General features: G+C 44.8%; 1 protein-coding gene across 2 annotated transcripts in view; it reads left to right on the top strand.

The window, feature by feature from the left end:
- The first annotated feature begins 564 nt into the window (after nt 1–564).
- Nucleotides 565–27371, top strand: part of LOC128702211 (FYVE, RhoGEF and PH domain-containing protein 2) — a 506005-nt gene continuing 479198 nt past the window's right edge. For both annotated transcript variants that reach the window (XM_070091876.1, XM_070091875.1), the window contains exon 1: nt 565–734. The gene's annotated coding sequence lies outside the window, so the exon portion shown is untranslated. The remainder of the gene's footprint in view (nt 735–27371) is intronic.

Genomic DNA, 27371 nt, shown 5'->3' with positions numbered 1-27371 from the left:
ACTGTGCTTGTCTGTAGAGGAACTTCTGACATGCATGGGTCAAAGGGGATTCCCAGATATTTTACTGAGGAAACTGAAGTGGTGGGTTCCCCATTACACCGGACATTAAAATTATTTACCCTTATCAGTTTATGTTTCGTGCCAAAGAGTATGGCTTCCGTTTTCCCAAGTTGTAACGATAGTTTGTCTACTAACCATTTCCTGAAGGACTTACTAGACACATGTGCAAGTTTGATATCATTAGTGACGAGACGTTTCGCCTGCTCAGTGGGTTCCTTCAATGAAAATACAGAGGATACAACAATTGATCCAAAATGTAGCTCCAGTTTCTGAGATCACGAGCCTTTCACTGGCACCCAGGGATAGCCCTTGAAAAGTACGAAAGCAAGAGATCGTGTTGAAAATAAGTCGCTGCATTTTCTCTGAAAACTCTGACGTTTTCTATTTTCATTCAGATTTTGCTGGTAGTGGTGCCATCTGTGGTGCAGGAGGGAAGTGAGCGGCTGCTGCAGCGTCGTCTGCTGCCTCAGTCAACGCGGGAAATGTCAGTATGGTGTTGGCGGCGGTGACGGGGGGTTAGTACCGGCCTAACACGGGGAAGTTGCAAATAACAGAATCTCGTTTGCGTTTGTGATGTTACACGGATGATATTTTAATTACTAGTGAATAAACTTTATTGACATTGGATTATCACTCCTTAATCTGAAGTACTAGCAACCATGGCAGCTCTGAAGGTAAGAAATAGCTGAGAGAAGAGTGGCACACGCCATAGGAGGGTAGAAGGCGTCTCCCTCTTTGTTACCTTCACTGACTCACTAGGTCATAGGGAGGAGGTCTTCAAAACACGTATGGATTACATCAATGCTAGTCGTCTATAGAGAGTAGAGTTAAGAGTTACATTAGCGAGTAATTAAGTAATGATGAGGCTGTCACAGCCTCCAGTCTAGTTGTGACGCGTGCTGACTGCTCGCTCACTATGAATGATCACGCCCGGTTTTTTCCATTGCTCATCAGTCTTAAATCTGCAAAGGTATTTCTTATACTGTGTTCATTTAATACACAGGAAGTGTGGAATGTGCAAAACAGCACTTGCAACTTTGCGATGGAAATAAGTCAGACTTTTTTGGGTTATCTTAGGCAATTTACACATATGTTACTGATACATGATAATTTGTGCAGCTGTATTTGTGCAGCTGTATTTGTGCATACCTGTACCTAAATAAACTTCCTTACGTATGGGTGAACTAATGTTCAAGTATTTCTGTTAATGCAAATAAATAGAATTTGCATTATTAACCCATTTTGGGTCGTCATATTAAGACCCGTGTCAGGAAACACTTGTCCTCTTTCCTGAGGGAGAAAACTACAACCCGGAAGTTAGTAATCCAGAATGGTTTATGACCCATACGGATTAGCTGCATTTTATGAACGTAATTAGTAACCCAGGATAACGCAAGGAACCCAGTCAGTGATTTATTTCCACCAGGATCTTGTGATTCTCTTCCTTAGGGTACGATCCACAGCTAATGCCCGGGTACGTACTGCTAGGTGAAGGAGAGCAAAATGTGTAAGAAATATTCTCAACGTTTCCCCTCGTTTCGGGTTTGTACTCGGGGTCCCTCAGTTGAGCCGCAGGCGCTGGCAACGCTCTTCTTGCCGAATAAGGCAAGCGAAAATTTGTGTATGTAATAATTTCGCAAAAATCAAAGTTCTCCCCGTATCCCATACCACTAGCCCACTCTACCATAATGGTCCAAGATGTATCCCCATATCCTGTAAGGTCAACCCTCTCTGCCTTAATGACCCCTGGAAAGGTATCCCTGTATTCCATGAACCCAGACCCTTGCACGCCAATGCACACAACAGGAATAGTACAGAGTGCGGTTTCTAATGGGGTTAAATATCAATATTTAAAAGTTGAAGTCACTCATAAGACGTTCACGAGTTATCACATGGAAACTAATATTCCATTTGCTTCAATACTAATGGTAAGTTGGCATCTACATAGCCCATAACCAATTCGAACCTGATGTACCACCTTTGAAAGCTTACAGCCAATCAGAAGAAGATTTCTGTAATTTTCCTGCAGAAGCCAATATTCCAGAATACACTAGTTTGAAGCCGCTCGGAAATTACATTTTCAGTTTATCGGCATTGAAGGCTTAAAGCCGATCGGAAGAGTCGCTGACAAATCACAAAAACCAGTATTTCAATATTAACTATTTACTCACAAAAATGTGAAAGATTGGCACTTAGAGACGAAGATCAATGAAAAATATCTAAGATTACCAGCCTTTAGGATTTGAAGTCTATCAGAAGAGGCATTTTCTGCTTATTACATGGAAACCAATTAAATAATAACAGGCCAAAATGAGCCCGTAATGGCTGATAGTTTGAAGTCGATCAGAAGTAGTATTCTTCAGTTATTGCCGAGAATCCAATGATTGGGTTACCTGTAGGTTGCTTGTAGTCACTTCCGGAGGTCCCGGTCCCAGACCAGGTCTCTTACTTCCTGGACACCCCCCTCAAGGGAGGTTCCTTGACGCTGGTGAGGGCTCTTGATCTAGAGAATTGGATTTGTGCTCCGTTTACCTGAATTGAATCTGAATACCTTCCATCCCCCCCCTCACTTGCATTTTATAATCGTACGGGTTTAGCGCTCCCCCATGATAATAAATCTTGCTGGTCTGATCGATCAAGTTGTTGGTGACCGCCGCCGACAGTCCATTGCACGCACCACAACCTGGCTGATCAGGAACTAATTTGAGGAATTTATCAAGTTCACTCGTGAAGTCGTAGTTATTTTTTTTTTTTTTCAATCCTCTATGCATGAGGGGAGGGTGCTGAAGAGTTCGAGGTCCCTTTACACTTAATGAATTCTGTGTTTTCCGGGCCCTGTGTCTGCAGTCCTCATAGAAGGCGATGATATACCTTTGACGGGTTTCTAGAGCTTTCTAACCCTACGCAGCCTGGCTCAGGCTGCGTGTCTGCCAGGTTAACCAGTCAGTTGCTATTGGCGGTCCATTGACCCCATATAGCCATCACAGTCTGATTGATCTGACAGGGGAGGTGAAGGTAAATATATTAAGATACATGTACACATAACTACAATTATCACTCGATTGTAATATTATAATAATAATAATAATAATAGTAATAATAATAATAGTAATAATACAGTTATATTGTAAATTACCTAAGGTAACCCCCCCCCCCCCCAAAAAAAAGAGGTTAGTCAGTGACTAATTTCCTTCAGGGGTGTTGAGTGTTCTCTTGAAGACTACTGATGTATAACCCTTGTGGTTTAACGCTGTTATGATTAGAATAATAATTTTAGACTGGTGCACTAGCGGAGTATGTGGTAGTTGTACTCGTTATTCCCAGTGGTGACTACTCGTTATTCCCAGTGGTGATTGTAATCACCATTCCCAGTGGTGATTGTACTCACCATTCCCAGTGGTGATTGTACTCACCATTCCCAGTGGTGATTGTACTCACCATTCCCAGTGATTGTACCCACCTTTTCCAGTGGTAGTCGCAAGACACGCTCGTTGGTGAATGTTCACGACATCTGAAAACGAGAATAAAATAATACCAATGACGCCGATGAGGGGCTCTTATTCCAAGGAGTTGAAGCTACTCTTCACTTGGATCAGACCTGATAGCCTCCCATAATCCAGGCGCTCTGTGATAACTATTGGCTTGGCTGTTTTTCCTTTTAATATAATAATTCATAGAAGTGACAGCTTAAAAATAGAATGAAATGGAATAATGGTTCATCTTAATAGGCTTTTGATCCAAGGAATTGAACCTGATTTTCGTCTTCCTTGGATCGTACCTTATTGACTCCCGTTCCCCCAGGTGTGGTTTGACCCCTACTGATTTAGCGTGGCTCGGTTGGTAGCGCACTTATCTCACATGTTAAGGGTCCGTGGTTCGATTCCCGGCACGGGTGAAAACTTTGGGCATGTTTCCTGACACCTGCTGCCCCTGTTCGCCTAGCAGCGTTAGTCGACTGTTGTGGGTGGCATCCTGGGGTTGATAAAACACCTCAGAGAAGGCTGGGCTTTGAGCTGAGGTAAGCTAACAGCTCTTAGCCTGTGAAACTGATCTGTGTAAAAAAAAAAAAAAAAGTGGCTGGGTGGTGAACAGTTGAGCTCTCACTCTGAATGACCCACTCGGCACGCACTGGCTGTCTGGTTAGTAACCAGTATAATAATATCTTTATTTACTACAAGTACATGTACAAGGTATACAGTCCTAGCTGACATCAATGACATACTACTATATAGAAAGCCGCTTGTTATGTTGAGCATTTCGGGCAAATTAGGTCAGTTTTGTCCCAGGATGCGACCCACACCAGTCGACTAATACCCAGGTACCCATTTTACTGATGGATGAACAGGGACAGGGACAGCAGGTGTCTTATGGAAACACATCCCTAATGATTTCCAGCCGTACCGGAGAAGATTCGAACCCCGGACCTCAGTGCGCTAGCGATCGAGCTACGGGACAGTTGTTAGAAGGCAGTTGTCGATAGACACTTGGCCCGTGTTTTGTGTCTTTTGTTTTGTTTGTTTTTCCTAGGATGTTTCCCCTGTTACATATCATTGCAGAGATCTAAGAGTTAGAAGACTATATGGAGCGTAACTCAACTAGTAGTGTCATATACAGGAAGAGTTTTACCAATTTCTATATCTCCCCAGGAATGCTCCTTGACTCCGGGGTTGTTGATCCAAGGGATTAGACCTGCCATTCTCTTTCATCGAACTTGTATGCCTCAAGTTTCCCCAGGCGGTGGATCACCCTAAAGTTAACACAACCTCGAGAAATAAACAACTAACAAATTAAACAGAACCGCTGGACGCTTTTCCAGAGTTTAATGCCAGGTCAGGTCACTCGGTGGAGAAGACGGCCAAGGTCAGGTCACTCGGTGGAGAAGATGGCCAAGGTCAGGTCACTCGGTGGAGAAGACGGCCAAGGTCAGGGCAGGTCACGGTGGAGAAGAAGCCAAGATCAGATCAGGGCACGGTGGAGAAGCCAAGGTCAGATCAGGGCACGGTGGAGAAGCCAAGGTCAGATCAGGGCACGGTGGAGAAGCCAAGCCAAGGTCAGGTCACTGGGAGGTGAAGAGACATTAAAGGTTGAGTCAGTATTGAATCAGCTGGTTTGATTAAATCTATACTGTTGTTATTATTATTATTTATTTAGTTATTTATTTTTTAACTAAAAATTTCAACACGATTTTCTGTTGACTTTTTGATAATTAATCCATCACTGATACAAATTAATCCCTTTTTGAAAGCATTAAATATTTTTGACAAGTGGTGAACGTGTTAAGGGCGACCTTAATGACCCTCGCGTAATCGATGGTCTTCAAACTCTACGATCAACCATCCAGTGAAAAGCGCAAGGATTTGAGATTTGTAACAGTAACACAAACGAAGGCAAAGTCGCATTTTTAAAAGGAATAAATATGAATTTTAATCATTAGGGAATCATCGAGTGGGTGGCTGCGAGGGATGAGAGAAGGGGATTTTGTTTGTCAGCAGAGATTAGGCAATTTCTTTGCAGACGGGTTTGTCATGTGATGATCCCGCTCAGCGAAAGTTGGGTTAAGGTTTGTGAGGAAACAGGACAAGTGTTTATTGACACGGGTCTTAGTCATATGATGACCGTCGCTGGAGCTTTTGGTCATTTGACCGAGGTCTTCCGCTGGCTTACCGGTCCACCCCTTTAAAAATTAGGGTTAACATCAGCGAAGCTTTTTTGTATTTTGTCTGTTTCGCTCGTGAAAGTTATCGCGAAGACTTAGACACATGTACAATATCTGGATATCTTTATTTGTAGACGTTTCGCCATCCAGTGGCTTTATCAAAACATATTCAAGGACATAATGGGATGACTGTAGAGCTATATACAAAAGACGAGGTAATTAGTCCCTCAGCCTTGAAGTTGGTGAAGAGTACTGTAGTCTTGAAAACCATGGTACTCCTTATCAGTGTGTACCTTGTTAGTGTATATACCTAAGTCTGTGTAGATAGCTTTGTGTGAGAGCATATATCTTATTAGTATGAGTGTATATACCTCGCGGTGTCCCGTAGCTCGATCGCTAGCGCACTCGGCTCACACACTGAGGTACGGAGTTTGAATCTCTGGTACGGCTGGAAAACATTAGGACGTGTTTCCATAAGACACCTGCTGCCCATGTTCACCCATCAGTATAAAATGGGTAACCGGGTGTTTATCGATTGGTGTGGGTCGCATCCTGGGACAAAACTAACCTAATTTGGCCGAAATACTCTGCATAGCAAGCGGCTTTCTGTATAGTAGTATGTGATTGATATCTTGTAGGCCTATCGAGTGCATGGTTTAAGCACACTGTACATATGACGCTTACACTGTACCCTATAAGGTGTCACGTTGCTGTTGAAGAGTTCTTGATTCAAGGAATTGAAGCTCTCCCTCCCTTGGATCAAACCTGACTACCTCCCTCCCCCCAAGCGTTGTTACCCCTACGGGTTTAGTCCTTTCCCGTGGATATAATGTTCATTTGCCTCTTTTTGGAATTTTTTTTGTCATCTTTTTTTTTCTTCAGTGTTGAGCGGGTTGAAAGTACCAGAGTATCTTTAACGTCCTAATCATGTCTATCCAAAGTTATTAGGTAACGTTAGGTTCGTTTCCTGTAAAAATGAAATGGAATGCCAGAGGTTCTGCAAATTGGTTTTGATTGCATTTAAAACGGAAAGATCTTTCGGATAACCCTTCTTCAACCCCCAGGGTCACTGCAACACTTCAACCCCCAGGGTCACTGCAACACTTCAACCCCCAGGGTCACTGCAACACTTCAGCTCTCAGGGTAACTGCAGCACTTCAGCTCTCAGGGTCACTGCAACACTTCAGCTCTCAGGGTCACTGCAGCACTTCAGCTCTCAGGGTCACTGCAGCACTTCAGCTCTCAGGGTCACTGCAACACTTCAGCTCTCAGGGTCACTGCAACACTTCAACCCTCAGGGTCACTGCAACACTTCAGCTCTCAGGGTCACTGCAACACTGCAGCTCTCAGGGTCACTGGAACACTTCAGCTCTCAGGGTCACTGCAACACTTCAGCTCTCAGGGTCACTGCAACACTTCAGCTCTCAGGGTCACTGCAACACTTCAGCTCTCAGGGTCACTGCAACACTTCAGCTCTCAGGGTCACTGCAACACTTCAACCCTCAGGGTCACTGCAACACTTCAGCTCTCAGGGTCACTGCAACACTTCAGCTCTCAGGGTCACTGCAACACTTCAGCTCTCAGGGTCACTGCAACACTTCAGCTCTCAGGGTCACTGCAACACTTCAACCCTCAGGGTCACTGCAACACTTCAACCCTCAGGGTCACTGTAACACTTCAACCCTCAGGGTCACTGTAACACTTCAGCTCTCAGGGTCACTGCAACACTTCAGCTCTCAGGGTCACTGCAGCACTTCAGCTCTCAGGGTCACTGCAACACTTCAGCTCTCAGGGTCACTGCAACACTTCAACCCTCAGGGTCACTGTAACACTTCAACCCTCAGGGTCACTGTAACACTTCAGCTCTCAGGGTCACTGCAACACTTCAGCTCTCAGGGTCACTGCAGCACTTCAGCTCTCAGGGTCACTGCAACACTTCAGCTCTCAGGGTCACTGCAACACTTCAACCCTCAGGGTCACTGTAACACTTCAGCTCTCAGGGTCACTGCAACACTTCAACCCTCAGGGTCACTGTAACACTTCAGCTCTCAGGGTCACTGCAACACTTCAGCTCTCAGGGTCACTGCAACACTTCAACCCTCAGGGTCACTGCAACACTTCAACCCTCAGGGTCACTGTAACACTTCAGCTCTCAGGGTAACTGCAGCACTTCAGCTCTCAGGGTCACTGCAGCACTTCAGCTCTCAGGGTCACTGCAGCACTTCAGCTCTCAGGGTCACTGCAACACTTCAGCTCTCAGGGTCACTGCAACACTTCAGCTCTCAGGGTCACTGCAGCACTTCAGCTCTCAGGGTCACTGCAGCACTTCAGCTCTCAAGTCACTGCAGAACTTTAGCTATCAGGGCCAGCGCAACACTTTAGCCCTCAGGGTCAAAAAGTCATAAGCGTACACCTCTGGAAGGCCAGTAGGGAGTGAAGAATGTTTTACTTCTTGGGAATAGCCTGATTGGTAAGAGACCCGGTCGCAATTTACGGACGGAGGGTCGAGCCTCCACCAGTTCTTGCACAGTATGATGCACACGGGTTTAGCTCTTCAATAAATACAATGTACATTTATTTTTGATATACCTTTGATGGCAAGGATGTCAGCCACAGCACCGTGTCTTCCTTTGCAGATGACACCCGAATCTGCATGACAGTGTCTTCCATTGCAGACACTGCAAGGCTCCAGGCGGACATCAACCAAATCTTTCAGTGGGCTGTAGAAAACAATATGAAGTTCAACAATGAGAAATTTCAATTACTCAGATATGGTAAACATGAGGAAATTAAATCTTCATCAGAGTACAAAACAAATTCTGGCCACAAAATAGAGCGAAACACCAACGTCAAAGACCTGGGAGTGATCATGTCGGAGGATCTCACCTTCAAGGACCATAACATTGTATCAATCGCATCTGCTAGAAAAATGACAGGATGGATAATGAGAACCTTCAAAACTAAGGAGGCCAAGCCCATGATGACACTCTTCAGGTCACTTGTTCTATCTAGGCTGGAATATTGCTGTACACTAACAGCACCTTTCTAGGCAGGTGAAATTGCTGACCTAGAAAATGTACAGAGAACCTTCACGGCGCGCATAACGGAGATAAAACGCCTCAATTACTGGGAGCGCTTGAGGTTCCTAAACCTGTATTCCCTGGAACGCAGGCGGGAGAGATACATGATTATATACACCTGGAAAATCCTAGAGGGACTAGTACCGAACTTGCACACGAAAATCACTCACTACGAAAGCAAAATACTTGGCAGACGATGCAACATCCCCCCAATGAAAAGCAGGGGTGTCAATAGCACCTTAAGAGACCATACAATAAGTGTCAGGGGCCCGAGACTGTTCAACTGCCTCCCAGCACACATAAGGGGGATTACCAACAGACCCCTGGCAGTCTTCAAGCTGGCACTGGACAAGCACCTAAAGTCGGTTCCTGACCAGCTGGGCTGTGGCTCGTACGTTGGTTTGCGTGCAGCCAGCAGTAACAGCCTGGTTGATCAGGCTCTGATCCACCAGGAGGCCTGGTCACAGACCGGGCCGCGGTTGCGTTGACCCCCGGAACTCTCTCCAGGTAAACTCCAGGTTAGGAGAGTCCTACTACTCCAGGAGCCCGGCCATGGTCCAGGCTAGTCTGGTGCTAGCCTTGTCAACTAGGCTGTTGCTGCTGGAGGCCTCTTACCCCACATATCCACCACAGCCTGGTTGATCTGGCACCTAGGGAAGATACTTGTCTAGTTTTGAAATCTTCAACACTTGTACATCAATATGGGATAAAGGATCATGGTAATTGATTCTAGTGCTAGTAAGAGATGCAACATCCGTTATTATTATTATTATTATTATTGTTATTATTATTATTATTATTATTCGTGGAGAAGCGCTAACTATAACATTGCTTTAAAGCAGCAGCAGTAGTAATAATAGCAGTAACAACATTGTTATTGAAATTTGCCCCAGTTATTGAAATTTGCTCCAGGTATCAGTGTAAATAATGATTTCTCTTACAGTTTATGATGCAGAACGGACCTATAAGTTAGCGTGGTGGTGGGCAGGCTATTTGTCAGCGTGAGGACACCTGGTTGTGCTGCTGCTGATGTTATTGCTGTTGTGGTGCTGTTATTTATATCGTTGTTATTGTTGATGCTGCTTTTACTTTTGCTATTACTGCTGCTGCTGTGGTTAGTCTTGCTATTTTTAAAGTTGGTGCTGTTCTTTGCAAGTACTGATGCTGTCTGCTGTTTCTGGCATTTCTTCTTGTATTGCTACCGGTTTCTCTTTTGCGATACTCCTGCTTTTGTTGGTGCTGCTGCTGCTGACATCGCCCCCCTTCTGTTTGACCTGTACTAGCAGACTAGAACAATGTTCTCTATTGATTGGGGAATTTATCATGCGATTCTAAGTATGGTGGGAAGTTGGTGTCGTGCGGTATTGATTCTTAAATCTAACCAGTTACTAATCAATAGTAGGGGGGTATAAAGTGAGTTTATTTATTCTAAAGCCCTGTGTATGTGTGTGTGTGTGTGTGTGTGTGTGTGTGTGTGTGTGTGTGTGTGTGTGTGTGTGTGTGTGTGTATGTGTGTGTGTCATTCTGGCTTGATCTTCCTTAAGATAAACACCCTAACAGTGTGGGTAGCTGTGGGTGTTGTCTGGAGCTGGGAAGCTGTGGGTGTTGTCTGGAGCTGGGTAGCTGTGGGTGTTCTCTGGAGCTGGGTAGCTGTGGGTGTTCTCTGGAGCTGGGTAGCTGTGGGTGTTGTCTGGAGCTGGGTAGCTGTGGGTGTTGTCTGGAGCTGGGAAGCTGTGGGTGTTGTCTGGAGCTGGGAAGCTGTGGGTGTTGTCTGGAGCTGGGTAGCTGTGGGTGTTGTCTGGAGCTGGGTAGCTGTGGGTGTTGTCTGGAGCTGGGTAGCTGTGGGTGTTGTCTGGAGCTGGGTAGCTGTGGGTGTTGTCTGGAGCTGGGTAGCTGTGGGTGTTGTCTGGAGCTGGGAAGCTGTGGGTGTTGTCTGGAGCTGGGAAGCTGTGGGTGTTGTCTGGAGCTGGGAAGCTGTGGGTGTTGTCTGGAGCTGGGTAGCTGTGGGTGTTGTCTGGAGCTGGGTAGCTGTGGGTGTTCTCTGGAGCTGGGTAGCTGTGGGTGTTGTCTGGAGCTGGGTAGCTGTGGGTGTTGTCTGGAGCTGGGAAGCTGTGGGTGTTGTCTGGAGCTGGGAAGCTGTGGGTGTTGTCTGGAGCTGGGTAGCTGTGGGTGTTGTCTGGAGCTGGGAAGCTGTGGGTGTTGTCTGGAGCTGGGTAGCTGTGGGTGTTGTCTGGAGCTGGGAAGCTGTGGGTGTTGTCTGGAGCTGGGTAGCTGTGGGTGTTGTCTGGAGCTGGGTAGCTGTGGGTGTTGTCTGGAGCTGGGTAGCTGTGGGTGTTGTCTGGAGCTGGGTAGCTGTGGGTGTTGTCTGGAGCTGGGAAGCTGTGGGTGTTGTCTGGAGCTGGGAAGCTGTGGGTGTTGTCTGGAGCTGGGAAGCTGTGGGTGTTGTCTGGAGCTGGGAAGCTGTGGGTGTTGTCTGGAGCTGGGTAGCTGTGGGTGTTGTCTGGAGCTGGGTAGCTGTGGGTGTTCTCTGGAGCTGGGTAGCTGTGGGTGTTGTCTGGAGCTGGGTAGCTGTGGGTGTTGTCTGGAGCTGGGAAGCTGTGGGTGTTGTCTGGAGCTGGAGCTGGGAAGCTGTGGGTGTTGTCTGGAGCTGGGTAGCTGTGGGTGTTGTCTGGAGCTGGGTAGCTGTGGGTGTTGTCTGGAGCTGGGAAGCTGTGGGTGTTGTCTGGAGCTGGGTAGCTGTGGGTGTTGTCTGGAGCTGGGTAGCTGTGGGTGTTGTCTGGAGCTGGGTAGCTGTGGGTGTTGTCTGGAGCTGGGAAGCTGTGGGTGTTGTCTGGAGCTGGGAAGCTGTGAGTGCTGTCTGGAGCTGGGAAGCTGCGAGTGCTGTCTGGAGCTGGGAAGCTGCGAGTGCTGTCTGGAGCTGGGAAGCTGCGAGTGTTGTCTGGAGCTGGGAAGCTGCGAGTGTTGTCTGGAGCTGGGAAGCTGTGAGTGTTGTTTGGAGCTGGGAAGCTGCGAGTGTTGTCTGGAGCTGGGAAGCTGCGAGTGTTGTCTGGAGCTGGGAAGCTGCGAGTGTTGTCTGGAGCTGGGAAGCTGCGAGTGCTGTCTGGAGCTGGGAAGCTGCGAGTGCTGTCTGGAGCTGGGAAGCTGCGAGTGCTGTCTGGAGCTGGGAAGCTGCGAGTGCTGTCTGGAGCTGGGAAGCTGCGAGTGCTGTCTGGAGCTGGGTAGCTGCGAGTGCTGTCTGGAGCTGGGTAGCTGCGAGTGCTGTCTGGAGCTGGGTAGCTGCGAGTGCTGTCTGGAGCTGGGTAGCTGCGAGTGCTGTCTGGAGCTGGGTAGCTGCGAGTGCTGTCTGGAGCTGGGTAGCTGCGAGTGCTGTCTGGAGCTGGGTAGCTGTGAGTGTTGTCTGGAGCTGGGCAGTAGAGACAGGTTTGTTGAGTGAGCCAGCTAGTTGTGCTCCGGATGTGCAGGTTTGAGGCTTTCTTGTTTTTTTAAGATTAAGTATATCGGGCGTACATTTTAATGAAAGATGATCAGTGTATCTGTCACTATATTCTTACAAAGAGCATTTAAACCATTGTTTATGTGAATTTAATTTACTTTGTGCATACATTTTATCCATATTGATCCACGTGTAGGAAGGCAGATGAACTCTGGTTAAAACAATCCGTTGACTGTTAAAAATCCCTGAATGTATATAGTTTACATGACTGTGAATGATCAAGGAAATTAAAGTGAGTTTATGTACTGTATATGGAGTTTGCTTCCTCATCTTGGTGGTTCCACTTCCCAGTCACCCTCAGACTGACACTGCGACTCGTCGACGTCTTTCACGTAACAGTACAGTGGTTGCAGCAGTACAGTGGCTGCAGCAGTACAGTGGCTGCAGCAGTACAGTGGTTGCAGCAGTACAGTGGCTGCAACAGTACAATGGCTGCAACAGTACAGTGGCTGCAACAGTACAGTGGCTGCAACAGTACAGTGGCTGCAGCAGTACAGTGGCTGCAGCAGTACAGTGGCTGCAGCAGTACAGTGGCTGCAGCAGTACAGTGGCTGCAGCAGTACAGTGGCTGCAGCAGTACAGTAGCTGCAGCAGTACAGTGGCTGCAGCAGTACAGTGGCTGCAGCAGTACAGTGGCTGCAGCAGTACAGTAGCTGCAGCAGTACAGTGGCTGCAGCAGTACAGTAGCTGCAACAGTATAGTGGCTGCAACAGTACAGTGACTGCAACAGTACAGTGACTGCAACAGTACAGTGACTGCAACAGTACAGTGACTGCAACAGTACAGTGACTGCAACAGTACAGTGACTGCAACAGTACAGTGACTGCAACAGTACAGTGACTGCAACAGTACAGTGGCTGCAGCAGTACAGTGGCTGCAACAGTACAGTGGCTGCAGCAGTACAGTGGCTGCAACAGTACAGTGGCTGCAGCAGTACAGTGGCTGCAGCAGTACAGTGGCTGCAGCAGTACAGTAGCTGCAGCAGTACAGTGGCTGCAACAGTACAGTGGCTGCAGCAGTACAGTGGCTGCAGCAGTACAGTGGCTGCAACAGTACAGTGGCTGCAGCAGTACAGTGGCTGCAACAGTACAGTAGCTGCAGCAGTACAGTGGCTGCAGCAGTACAGTGGCTGCAGCAGTACAGTGGCTGCAGCAGTACAGTGGCTGCAACAGTACAGTGGCTGCAACAGTACAGTGGCTGCAACAGTACAGTGGCTGCAACAGTACAGTGGCTGCAGCAGTACAGTGGCTGCAACAGTACAGTGGCTGCAACAGTACAGTGGCTGCAGCAGTACAGTAGCTGCAGCAGTACAGTGACTGCAGCAGTACAGTGGCTGCAACAGTACAGTGACTGCAACAGTACAGTGACTGCAACAGTACAGTGACTGCAACAGTACAGTGACTGCAACAGTACAGTGACTGCAACAGTACAGTGACTGCAACAGTACAGTGACTGCAACAGTACAGTGACTGCAACAGTACAGTGGCTGCAGCAGTACAGTGGCTGCAGCAGTACAGTGGCTGCAGCAGTACAGTAGCTGCAGCAGTACCTGGAGTTTACCTGGAGAGAGTTCCGGGGGTCAACGCCCCCGCGGCCCGGTCTGAGACCAGGCCTCCTGGTGGATCAGAGCCTGATCAACCAGGCTGTTGCTGCTGGCTGCACGCAAACCAACATACGAGCCACAGCCCGGCTGATCCGGAACTGACTTTAGGTGCTTGTCCAGTGCCAGCTTGAAGACTGCCAGGGGTCTGTTGGTAATCCCCCTTATGTGTGCTGGGAGGCAGTTGAACAGTCTCGGGCCCCTGACACTTATTGTATGGTCTCTTAACGTGCTAGTGACACCCCTGCTTTTCATTGGGGGGATGGTGCATCGTCTGCCAAGTCTTTTGCTTTCGTAGTGGGTGATTTTCGTGTGCAAGTTCGGTACTAGTCCCTCTAGGATTTTCCAGGTGTATATAATCATGTACCTCTCCCTCCTGCGTTCCAGGGAATACAGGTTTAGGAACCTCAAGCGCTCCCAATAATTGAGGTGTTTTATCTCCGTTATGCGCGCCGTGAAAGTTCTCTGTACATTTTCTAGGTCGGCAATTTCACCTGCCTTGAAAGGTGCTGTTAGTGTGCAGCAATATTCCAGCCTAGATAGAACAAGTGACCTGAAGAGTGTCATCATGGGCTTGGCCTCCCTAGTTTTGAAGGTTCTCATTATCCATCCTGTCATTTTTCTAGCAGATGCGATTGATACAATGTTATGGTCCTTGAAGGTGAGATCCTCCGACATGATCACTCCCAGGTCTTTGACGTTGGTGTTTCGCTCTATTTTGTGGCCAGAATTTGTTTTGTACTCTGATGAAGATTTAATTTCCTCATGTTTACCATATCTGAGTAATTGAAATTTCTCATCGTTGAACTTCATATTGTTTTCTGCAGCCCACTGAAAGATTTGGTTGATGTCTGCCTGGAGCTTTGCAGTGTCTGCAATGGAAGACACTGTCATGCAGATTCGGGTGTCATCTGCAAAGGAAGACACGGTGCTGTGGCTGACATCCTTGTCTATGTCGGATATAAGGATGAGGAACAAGATGGGAGCGAGTACTGTGCCTTGTGGAACAGAGCTTTTCACCGTAGCTGCCTCGGACTTTACTCTGTTGACGACTACTCTCTGTGTTCTGTTAGTGAGGAAATTATAGATCCATCGACCGACTTTTCCTGTTATTCCTTTAGCACGCATTTTGTGCGCTATTACGCCATGGTCACACTTGTCGAAGGCTTTTGCAAAGTCTGTATATATTACATCTGCATTCTTTTTGTCTTCTAGTGCATTTAGGACCTTGTCGTAGTGGTCCAATAGTTGAGACAGACAGGAGCGACCTGTTCTAAACCCATGTTGCCCTGGGTTGTGTAACTGATGGGTTTCTAGATGCGTGGTGATCTTGCTTCTTAGGACCCTTTCAAAGATTTTTATGATATGGGATGTTAGTGCTATTGGTCTGTAGTTCTTTGCTGTTGCTTTACTGCCCCCTTTGTGGAGTGGGGCTATGTCTGTTGTTTTTAGTAACTGTGGGACGACCCCCGTGTCCATGCTCCCTCTCCATAGGATGGAAAAGGCTCGTGATAGGGGCTTCTTGCAGTTCTTGATGAACACAGAGTTCCATGAGTCTGGCCCTGGGGCAGAGTGCATGGGCATGTCATTTATCGCCTGTTCTAAGTCATTTGGCGTCAGGATAACATCGGATAGGCTTGTGTTAATCAAATTTTGTGGCTCTCTCATAAAAAAATCATTTTGATCTTCGACTCTGTCTGGTTAGCGGCTTGCTAAAAACTGAGTCATATTGGGACTTGAGTAGCTCACTCATTTCCTTGTTGTCATCTGTGTATGACCCATCTTGTTTAAGTAGGGGCCCAATACTGGACGTTGTTCTCGATTTTGATTTGGCATAGGAGAAGAAATACTTTGGGTTTCTTTCGATTTCATTTATGGCTTTTAGTTCTTCCCGCGATTCCTGACTCCTAAAGGATTCTTTTAGCTTAAGTTCGATGCTTGCTATTTCTCTGACCAGTGTCTCCCTACGCATTTCAGATATATTGACCTCTTTTAGCCGCTCTGTTATTCTTTTCCGTCGCCTGTAAAGGGAGCGCCTGTCTCTTTCTGTTTTACATCTACTCCTCCTTTTTCTTAGAGGAATAAGCCTTGTGCATACATCGAGTGCTACCGAGTTAATCTGTTCTAGGCATAAGTTGGGGTCTGTGTTGCTTAGTATATCTTCCCAGCTTATATCGGTTAGGACTTGGTTTACTTGGTCCCACTTTATGTTTTTGTTATTGAAGTTGAATTTGGTGAATGCTCCCTCGTGACTAATCTCATTATGTCGGTCTGGGGCTCCGCGCATACATGACTGAACCTCAATTATGTTGTGATCTGAGTATATTGTTTTTGATATGGTGATATTTCTTATCAGATCATCATTGTTAGTGAAGATGAGGTCTAGTGTATTCTCCAGTATAGTAGGCTCTATTATTTGCTGGTTTAAATTGAATTTTGTGCAGAGATTTAAAAGCTCGCGTGAGTGTGAGTTTTCATCAGAGCTGCCTCCTGGTGTTATTACTGCAACAATATTATTTGCTATATTCCTCCATTTTAGGTGCCTTAAGTTGAAATCCCCCAGGAGCAAGATGTTGGGTGCAGGAGCTGGAAGGTTTTCCAGACAGTGGTCAATTTTTAACAGCTGTTCCTGGAATTGCTGGGATGTTGCATCCGGAGGCTTGTAGACTATCACAATGACTAGGTTTTGGTTCTCGACCTTTACTGCTAAAACTTCCACTACATCATTTGAGGCATTTAGCAGTTCTGTGCAAACAAGTGACTCTGCAATGTACAGGCCAACCCCCCCCTTTTGCCTGTTCACTCTGTCACATCTGTATAGGTTGTAACCTGGGATCCATATTTCGTTGTCCAAGTGATCCTTTATGTGGGTCTCAGTGAAAGCCGCGAACATTGCCTTTGCCTCTGCAAGCAGTCCACGGATGAAAGGTATTTTGTTGTTTGTTGCTGGCTTTAGACCCTGTATATTTGCAAAGAAGAATGTTATCGGACTGGTGGTATTGTTGGTACTGGGGGGGGATTTTTTTTCCGGCATTAGTATCTGTATCTGTTGGTTTGGAGTGGAGGCCATCGACTGTGGTTCCACTCCAGGAATGACTGGATTTGGTGTACGATTTCTGCCATTTCCTGCCAGTTTTTTTTCCTTCCTGGCACTAAAAAACCTCTCCCTCTTGAGTGGCTGTGGCTACCCAGGTTTTCCCATGGCCTGGATGTTTTGTATCTTTTTGTCCCCTTTAGATGGTATGCCTGGCAATTTAAGTTATAGCACAGTCTTTCCTGTACTGAAGAGGTACACAGTTCAGGGTGAAAAAGCTTACAGGAAGGGAGTTTGCATTTTCCTGTTGTCATATGGGCATGGCATTTCCTAGGGTGGTCATAGTTGCACGTCCCATCTGTTTTTCCAGATTTCCCATGCCAGCAGATACCGAGTGCATAGTATGTGCACAGGCTTGGTTTCCGTTTGCCTTGGGTTTCTGTGACTGTATTCCCTGTTGGTGCATGTTTCCCTGTCTTACTTCTATCCTCCCTAGCACCAACAATGGAGCTCCCACCATTTGTTTTTGGTAATATATCCTCACTATTGCTAGTGGAGTCCTCTTGTTTGCTATTTCCTGCGGTATTTCTAGTTTGCAATATTGGTTTTATCTTATCTTTGACTACACTTGTTTCCCTACTATGGCTCCTGTCCCCTATGCGGTCATTCATATGTATTCCTTCCTGCGTATAATTCCCGACTACCTGGACAAAATCTCCAGCTTCACCATTACTGTCTCCCAGGACAGCATCTCCAGCTTCCCCATTACTGTCTCCCAGGACAGCATCTCCAGCTTCACCATTACTGTCTCCCAGGACAGCACCTCCAGCTTCACCATTACTGTCTCCCAGGACAGCACCTCCAGCTTCCCCATTACTGTCTCCCAGGACAGCACTATCAGCCCCCCATTTACTGACTACCAGGACATCATCTCCAGCCTTACAGTTTCTGACTACATGGCCAGTATCAAGGGCAGTACCATTCAGCCCGGACTTTTTATGTTCCCATCTGTTGTAGAAAGCTTCCAGGTTTTCTATGAAAGCAGCTTTGATGTTGACCTCTTTTAATACCCTTGTGATTTTAGTCCACAGATTTATCTCATTTGGGCATACCCAAAAACACTTCCCTGTTTTAATACTGCTTGTAGCTAGTTCTTGGATATCTGCACAAGGGGCGTGACACCAATTTCCACAGAAATGACAATTTATGCATGTGGAAGCCCGTTTGTTTGACTGACCACAGACTACACACAGCTTCATAATGATTTGAATGGTTGATTTACTGCAATTCTACTAGCAACCTCTTGAATATTCTATTAATAACCTGCTAGGTGGTGCACAACGAAACCGTTTGAAACCAGTCCAGGGTTCGGACCAGTCAAGGGTTCGGACCAGTCAAGGGTTCGGACCAGTCTATCTGATCTGATCAGTGGGTCACTTATTTAAACCATACTGGTCGGTGATTTGAGCTAACACATGAAGGATCTACTGGAAATTATCTACCCGAGTAATATGTGATTTGATTGATACAAAAGTATAACTTGCGTGTTGAAGAGCCGGTGACTGCTGGCACTCCTACAATGACGAACGGTCGAGCCTCCACCTTTGTTTATCAATCGCTGTATCTAGCTTCTCTATTTTTTTTTTTTCCGTCTCCACCACAATAAATGCTATATTATCACTATAGTTGACTGGTGCAAATTTTGGAGGAAGGGCGCTTTTTCTGTAGTAATAATTGCTTCTCGTTGTGTATATTGCGACCGCTGGTAACTACAGGTTATATGAAATTCACAGTAACGTCTCGTATTTCAAGAAAAGAAACTAATGAAAGTCACTCCATTCCACTAAGTACCATTATAATACTGGTTAGTTGCTACTACAACACTGTATTCTGCTATTCACTGGTATCACTAGATTATATGCGAGTACACTAGCAGGCCAGGAAGATTATTAAAAACAGCTGACCTGTGGTAAGTTTCTGGCGACTTCTGGCACCTGCCTCTATAGGCTTATCACTTCATTTACAAATTCACCTGTTTTCAAATGACACTTTAGCCTTTATCATCAATATACTAGGGAGCCACTGTAGTATACACTATACACTATGTATACTCAATGCTTTCAGGGAGACTTTCTTTCCTCTGACACAAAGTTCAATATTATTATTTTTCCACACGGGACAGGCCTATGATTCCCCTCTGGCAGTAAACTCTGCTAGGAAGTGCACACTAATTCTCCTTTTTTTTACTCAGTATATAATGTTTTCCTCCCAAGATTGGTTCCAGGCGCTAGAGGGATGTATCGTATAGGATTGATGACACAAATTAAAGTTCTAGCACGTAAGAGCGACCGTGAAAACACCAGAAAAACCGGGAGCACAACGAGGCACGCTGACACGCTATGAAAGCTTTAAGTACAGTGGCTGCAGCAGTACAGTGGCTGCAGCAGTACAGTGGCTGCAGCAGTACAGTGGCTGCAACAATTCAATAATAACACGTAATTTAGAGAGGAAACAATATTTCGCTCCAATCTGGACCATTATCAAATCACAAGTAAGCGAGTAAATAGGACACCAGACACACGTGAGTAAAAAATAGGGAAGGTGAAGTTATAAGACAGTTCAAGGGATTAGTAGCAATAGGTTAAATGATTTAACAGATTACATCTCAACGGAAATGAAGTATTAATTGAAGCAACCCTTCCCTTCCCAGGATCGAACGTGATTACCTCTCGTTCCTCAAGCGCTGCATAACCCTTGCGGGCGTAGCGCTTCACGATGAATTTAATAATACAGGAGGGCCCCGTTTATACAGCAGGTTAGCTCCGGGCTACCTCTGTCAAGTGAATATTGCTGTAAAGTGAAACATGACTTTTTTCACTTTAAAATTGATGTGTGTAACAATTGGGTATCTTTATTGTGGAAACGTTTCGACACACAGGGACTTCATCAGTCCAATACAAAGAAAAATTGTGAAGATCAGGACGCATTTGAGGTAATCAGTCCCTCAGCCTGGAGTCTATGAAATCACTCCGTCAGTCTTGATAAGACTGAACTAATTATATCGACTCCAGGCTGAGGGACTGATTACCTCAGAGCTCCTCATCATCCACCTTTCTCTGCACTGGACTGAAGAAGTCACTGGCTGGCGAAACGTTTATAGAATAAAGGTAACCAAATATTGCACAAGTCTCATTTATCAGCTTGTCAGTTTTCTGAAGCATTTATTAATTCTAAATTGTGTAATATTTCCAGACCAACCTCCGAGGCTTGGTCTGACACCGGTGTCTACCAGTGTCTGACACTGGTGTCTGAAACTGGTGTCTACTGGTGTCTGAAACTGGTGTCTACTGGTGTCTGACACCGGTGTCTACTGGTGTCTGACACCGGTGTCTACTGGTGTCTGACACCGGTGTCTACTGGTGTCTGACACCGGTGTCTACTGGTGTCTGACACCGGTGTCTACTGGTGTCTGACACCGGTGTCTACTGGTGTCTGACACCGGTGTCTACTGGTGTCTGACACCGGTGTCTACCGGTGTCTGACACTGGTGTCAGACACCGGCCTGTGGGGGAAATAATCCCTAGAACCATTTATACACATAATTGATAACCCTCTCCCACTAATTGTTCAGTATATGTCTCATTTGTACAGTAAGGAAAAAAATAAAACACACACACCTACCTACCTACCTACCTACCTACCTACCTACCTAACACATGCACGCATATACAACAGGCCTAGTGTCTAATCGACATGTGCCTACGACAAAATAGTAACTAACACGCGTAAGGAAACTAGAGAAAGTGCAAAGGTCTGCAACAAGACTAGTCCCGGAGCTAAGAGGTATGTCCTACGAGAAGAAGTTAAGGGAAATTTACCTGACGACACTGGAAGACAGGAGAGATAGGGGGGATATGATAACGACATATAAAATACAGAGGAATCGACAAAGTAGACAGAGACAGGATGTTTCAGAGACGGGACACAGCAACAAGAGGTCACAGTTGGAAGTTGAAGACTCAGATGAATCACGGAGATGTTAGGAAGTATTTCTTCAGCCACAGAGTTGCCAGGAAGTGGAATAGTCTGGGAAGTGATGTAGTGGAGGCAGGATCCATACATAGCTTTAAGAAGAGGTATGATAAGCTCGTGGAGCAGGAAGTGACCTAGTAGCGACCAGTGAAGAGGCTGGGCCAGGAGATATGAATCGACCCTTGCAACCACATTTAGGTGACTAAACATGTCTGAAAATTTATGCTCTAAATTTTCAGCTTTGTCTCCCGCTGCCAGACGTAAGTCTTTTTTTTTCAGTTTGTTGGGGCAGTTATACGGAAATAAACGTTAATATATACATTAACTTAGCCAAATGTAATTTAACCTACATTAACCTTACACGTACTTACAGTTCCTAACCTAAATTAGAAGTTGAAAATTGCCACGACATTTCAAGCATTCGGAAATGCACGAAGCTTGTTGCCCTGACTGGAGAAATGTCTGGGGGGAGAAGACCTAATAACCCTAGCGGAAATATACCACAATACTTGGGTTATACTGAGTTAAGAGTATCTTGGGTTATCCTGGTATTGGGTTGATCGAATGTTTCCCCTGGTACCTTGGGAAGGGGGGGGGGGCGCCTAGTAACGTCCACTCGTCTGCCAATTTTCGATCTGTTGTTCTTAGGCAAAATGGTTTCATATTTACCTTTATTAGCTTAGTCAAATATAGACACTAGAGAGGCTGCCATTAAAAAATTACATAGGCTTATTCAGTTTCATTTATTAAGTTATGGTTTATTAAGGTAATTTTTGACTGCTGAAGGATTTTTATTTTATCAGTCATTTAGTTATTAGAATGACTAATGTACACAAAATACATATATTGCACAGGTAAATGTGCTCGTCTGTATGGTTGCAGGGGTCGAGTTACAGCTCCTGGCCCCACCAGGAGCAAATATACCTTACCTTTGATGAGTTTGTAGAGTTCTAATCAAGAAATCTGGCACTGGGCCAGGCTTGTCTGGTGCTTGCTTGGTCAGCTAGACTGTTACTGCTGGCAGCCCTCTGGCTCATATATCCATCACAGTCTGGTTGATCTGACACCTGGTGAAAATACTTATCCAGTTTCCTCTTGAAGATTTCTGCACTTGTACCAGCAATATTTCCGATATCTTCTGGAAAGATATTGAATATTCTGGGACCACGGATGTTGATAGTGTTCTCTCTTATTAGGTTCACTGGCAGTTTTTTTTATACTGGTGGGTCCCGCTTTACAGCGCTTCTGCAGTGGTTTTCAACTATACCCATTCTTCATTTATTCAGTCGTCCTAGAATAAATATATTCACCACTCACTATAAGCTAAGGATCAAAATATTTTAAGGTAAGTAATGTGTGTACTGTATATGTAAACGTTATCAGACTTTTATATGCATTTGAAAGTATAAAAAAAAAAGTATTTCACTTTACAGCGACTTTTCGCTTTACAGCAGTAGCCCGGAACCTAACCTGCTGTATAAGCGGGGCCCTCCTGTATATAGCCATCAATAAAATTGCACAGTATTTTCTAAGTTTCCAACCTGGTATTGTTTTATCCAGGTAGCATCACAAACATCCAACATACGTTCATATCTGACTCACGAAATCGTAATGACGCGATTGCAAACAAACCATATCACGGGCGGGATTTGAACCCGCGGTCAGAGTCTCAAAACTCCAGACCGTCGTGTTAGCCACTGGGCTAGCTGGCCCAGTGGCTAACGCGACGGTCTGGAGTTTTGAGACACTGACCGCGGGTTCAAATCCCGCCCGTGGTATGGTTTGATACGTTCATATTTTACATTTTAAACTTAATGTCTTGGCAATTTATTTCCTTAATTTCGTGCCGGTCATAAATTGTTAATAAATACTTTTTTTATATATAGAATTTACGGCGGTGTCAAAGACATTTTTATTTTCTCAGGATTTGTGTAGATATTAAACGTGTTCTCTAAGTCAGCATTATTTCAGCAGGAAGTGTTCTGGGACTTTCATCTCTCTGTAAATTGTAGGCTGACGTTGTCATGCCATTACCCAAAGAATGGTACCATAATTGCATTATTATCTCCCATTCTTAATCTGTTGAATCTGGGAGCTATGTAATTGAGCTGACTTATCCACACGTATAACTAGTTGTTACCTATTACCAGCTCTTACCAAACTATTCAAAAAATATATATTTTTTTTTATATGCCTGAAAATATATCTATACTTACTATTAAAATATAATTTCTTTAATATGCCACTAGGGCTATTAATTTTATATGCAGGCGAGCAGTTCTTATTATTATCATTATTAATTAAAAAAATAATGTCAGTGTTGAAATTTTAACGAGGGTGGTGTATATATATATATATATATATATATATATATATATATATATATATATATATATATATATATATATATATATATATATATATATATATATATATATATGCAAAACAACCATTGAAAGAATAGAGAAATTCCAAGCGCTTTCGTGACTACTCACCTTATTGTTCCTTGATAATGTGAGTAGTCACGCAAGCGCTTGGAATTTCTCTACTTTCACAGTGGTTGTTTTGCATTTTCTGACATCACCTATTTACTGTGATCTTATTGCATGCATGCATATATATATATATATATATATATATATATATATATATATATAGTGTGTGTGTGTACATATGTATATATAATGTGTGTGTGTGTAATCCTATGGATTTATCACTTCCCCCTTGATTATAATAATTAAAACATGTACAACTAACTCGAGCACAGGAGGAACTCAGGATATGAATGTCTTGAGTGGTTAAGAGGTGAATTTACCAGGTGAACTTCAATATTGTTTCTACATTATTGTGGATTGAGTGAATTTGTTACGTGAGAGCTTTAGCAGACAGAAATAGCAGAGCGATAGTAGATAATTCCCGGGGCACGTGTGGTCACATACCTTTGCCTTTAATATACCTTTGAGTTTTGAAGGTTTTTCTGCTCACGAATCCGGGCCCTGGGCCAGGCTTGTCTGGTTGTCAGCCAGGCTTTTGCGGCTGGCAGCTCGCTGGCCTGCATATCCATCACAGCCTGATTGATCTGACACTTGGTGGCAATACTAGTCCAGTGTGTTTTTGAAGACTTCTACACTTGTTTCGACCCATCAGGCATGTTAAGGGATGTTCCTGAAGGGAGGAAATGCAATAATGACTTACTCACGTAATCGTTTTAACACGATTATATAAAGATCACAGGACGGGTGGGATTCGAATCCATTGCAGGCGAGTCCTAAATCCTACCTGTCATGGGTTTGAACCCCACCTGTTCTGTCATTTGTAATAATGGCTGATTTAAGTGAAATCTCTTTTATAACTTCCTCAGTTTCACGAGGCTTTTTATGTTTAATAATTACCGTGGAGTTTTTATTTCCCTTAAACGTGCAACATTGAAAACACAGTGTTGGAAACAAAGTTCACCTTAAAATAAAAAAGGGATGAACGGGATGACTTTTCAGTCATCTAAAAGCCACTATAAATTTCTATCTATCTATCTACCACCTTTAGTGACCCCTTATCCTTGGGTTTTTATGGACTGTTTAAGATTACCTTCACCATTCACGTCATTAAACACATTTTCAGCCAATTCCGCTGCTCGGGGAAGCTGAGGTATTCAGCAACAACAACAAAAAAGAGGCAGGCTTTACGTGGCTGCCGCCTGAGATACTAAAATATCACCAACCTCGAAGGTTATTGCGGGAGGGATGGGAAAGAAGCAAGATAGGCTAAGCCTTACCCCTCTCATAAAAAGAAATAGGGTGAGAGGGCAGGGTGTGAATTGCAAGTGATCAACCCGGGTTGAGACTCCAAGACTCACAAAAGAAGAATATTGAAATTAAACGTGAAAGTAAGGCTTAAAAAATTAGTCAAATTTTACAGAAATGTGGATAAAATTTAAGATTTTTTTTTTTGTTAGAACATGTAGGTTGTGATGGAGAAGGAGATTAGAAAAGATTGAAAAAATAACGGTGGGTAACAGTGACTGATAAATTTGTTGTGGCATTGAAACTACATATTTCTCTCTAGCCAGACGTCTCTAAGAGACCTCTGGCTTGAGACATACCGGTCTCTTTTTCTCTACCGAATTGTCAGTAACGACAGTACATTGAGTGTTGGTGGTAAGCATGGCAAATATCTAGTGTTAATGTGTGATTTAGAGGGGATGGGGGCAAGCATATGTTAATAGTATCGCGGGCGACTGATAGTAACGTGAGAAGGGAGAGATGCTAGCCTGGGTAACGACGGGGAGACGCGGTAGCAACACCCAACACAAGTAACGGTGTCCTGCAGTACTGGTACTGAGAAACCCTTGGTGCTGATGAAGGGCTCTAGATCCAAGAAATTGGAGCTGCCCTGCCCTTAGCTCAAACCCGATTACCTCCCGTACCCCAAGCGCTGTATGACCCTACAGGCTTTGCGCTTCCTTCTTGTGTGTGTGTGTGTGTGTGTGTGTGTGTGTGTGTGTGTGTGTGTGTGTGTGTGTGTGTGTATGCAAGGAATTCGCAAGAGCAGGCGAAATATACACAAACACTGATCTCTGGCTGAAGGAGACTCGAACCTACGAACCTTGGAACAAGGTACGCAGTGCCTTACCATTCTCACCACACTGGACCAATACCTTGGTTTTTCTGTATATTTCGATCCCCTTCTGGGATCCTCTTCAGTGCTGGACATAGTGAACCCAGTATTCAGCGATGAACATGTAAGGAATAAATATCTAGGGTTACATTAAGTGGTAAAGGATAAAAGCGGAAATGCTTTAAACAAACGAATAATGCATATAACTTCCTTAATTATTATAAATAAACGGTAGTAAAAAAATATTAGTAGATAAGATATGCCTATGATGGGTTTCGAGAGCTTGTTACCCCCGCAGCCCAGGTGACAGGAGATGACACCATCATGGGTTAAGTGGCAGTCAGACTGGCAGCAGGTGACGTAGGTTAGTGGTGAGGCGAGTGACTACTCACTTGCCTACCACCTGCCACCTTTCTTGCCTCCCTCATGTACCTTGCCTCCTACCTATCCTAACACCTGCCTTCTTTAAAGGGTTAATGTGCAAGTGTGGTAGAGGAGAGGCGTGAGAGATGGTGAGAAGCGTCCCCGGGAACCAAAGCAGTGGAGATAGGTGGAAGCTGTAGATGAGAGAGAAATGAAAGGGGGGAGGAAAGAGAATGAGAGAGGGAGAGATGAAGGAGATAAGGAAAGAGGAGGGGGAGAGAAGGGAAAGAGGAAGGTAACTGAGAAAGGGGGAAGAGGAAGGAGAGAGAAGCATGCAAGGAATGTGCTGACACCCTTGTAGTTTGCTGGATCAGGAGGCTGGAATGCCTCTCTCGTGTCCAGAAGGCGACATTACCTGCCTCCCATCCTTGTACAGCCTGGCCGGGGGTGGGGGAAGGGATGTCTGCCTGCTGCTAGGATACACACTGTATATTATGCTTGCAAGCAAAAAATATATATTTTGCAGTGCGGGAAGTTAACCTTCAAAGGGGGGATAACTTGACACTGGTGAAGGGGTCTCTTTCCAAGGGTTTGGAGCTAATCTCTCCCAACTCAGATTAGATATAAGTACCTCCCATTTCCTTATACGAGAAAGATATCCCAGTATTCTATAACCCCAGCCCCTTGTGCCTCAATGCATGCGATTGGAACAGTACAGAGTGCGGCAGAGATTAATGCAGGTAATCAGTTACGACACTGACTCCAGCGATTCCAAGTTTTTTTTCTCTTTTTACCATTTAACTACAACAAATTTGGCAGCACGCGCACAAAATTTAATGGATAGTATTCTGGCCTTAAAATTCACAAGTTATTAAATATTGATGTCGTTCAGAAGAACCAAACTGAAAATTATTTAAAGTGATATAACGGGAATAAAAACTTTACTATATTACACATTAATCGTCAGATCTGGGAAGTTATCTCAGCCATTCCAGGATGATAATAATAATAATAATAATAATAATAATAATAATAATAATAATATCTTTATTTCTACACGTACAATGTATGCAGACCATAACAGAGCATTTCGGGCAAATTAGGTCAGCTTTTCCCAGGATGCGACCCACACCAGTCGACTAACACCCAGGTACCTATTTTACTTCTGGTTGAACAAGGACAGCAGGTGTCTTAAGGAAACACGCCCTAATGTTTCCACTGGTACCGGGGATCGACTCCTGGACCTCAGTGTGTGAGCTGAGTGCGCTAGCAATCAAGCTACGGGACAGGGGTTCATTAACTTTGTTCATAGGGCACGTGAACCTGCCAGTTGTTTCAGGAATTTCCTCCTCATAATAATAATAATAATTTTATATTGATACGATACATGTTTGTAAAAAAAAAAATGTAATAGTTGAGTGTACCTGGAGGTTACCTGG

Source organism: Cherax quadricarinatus, chromosome 37 (assembly GCF_038502225.1).
Source record: "Cherax quadricarinatus isolate ZL_2023a chromosome 37, ASM3850222v1, whole genome shotgun sequence".
Lineage (NCBI taxonomy): Eukaryota > Metazoa > Arthropoda > Malacostraca > Decapoda > Parastacidae > Cherax > Cherax quadricarinatus.
This window is presented reverse-complemented; position numbering and strand designations above follow the sequence as displayed.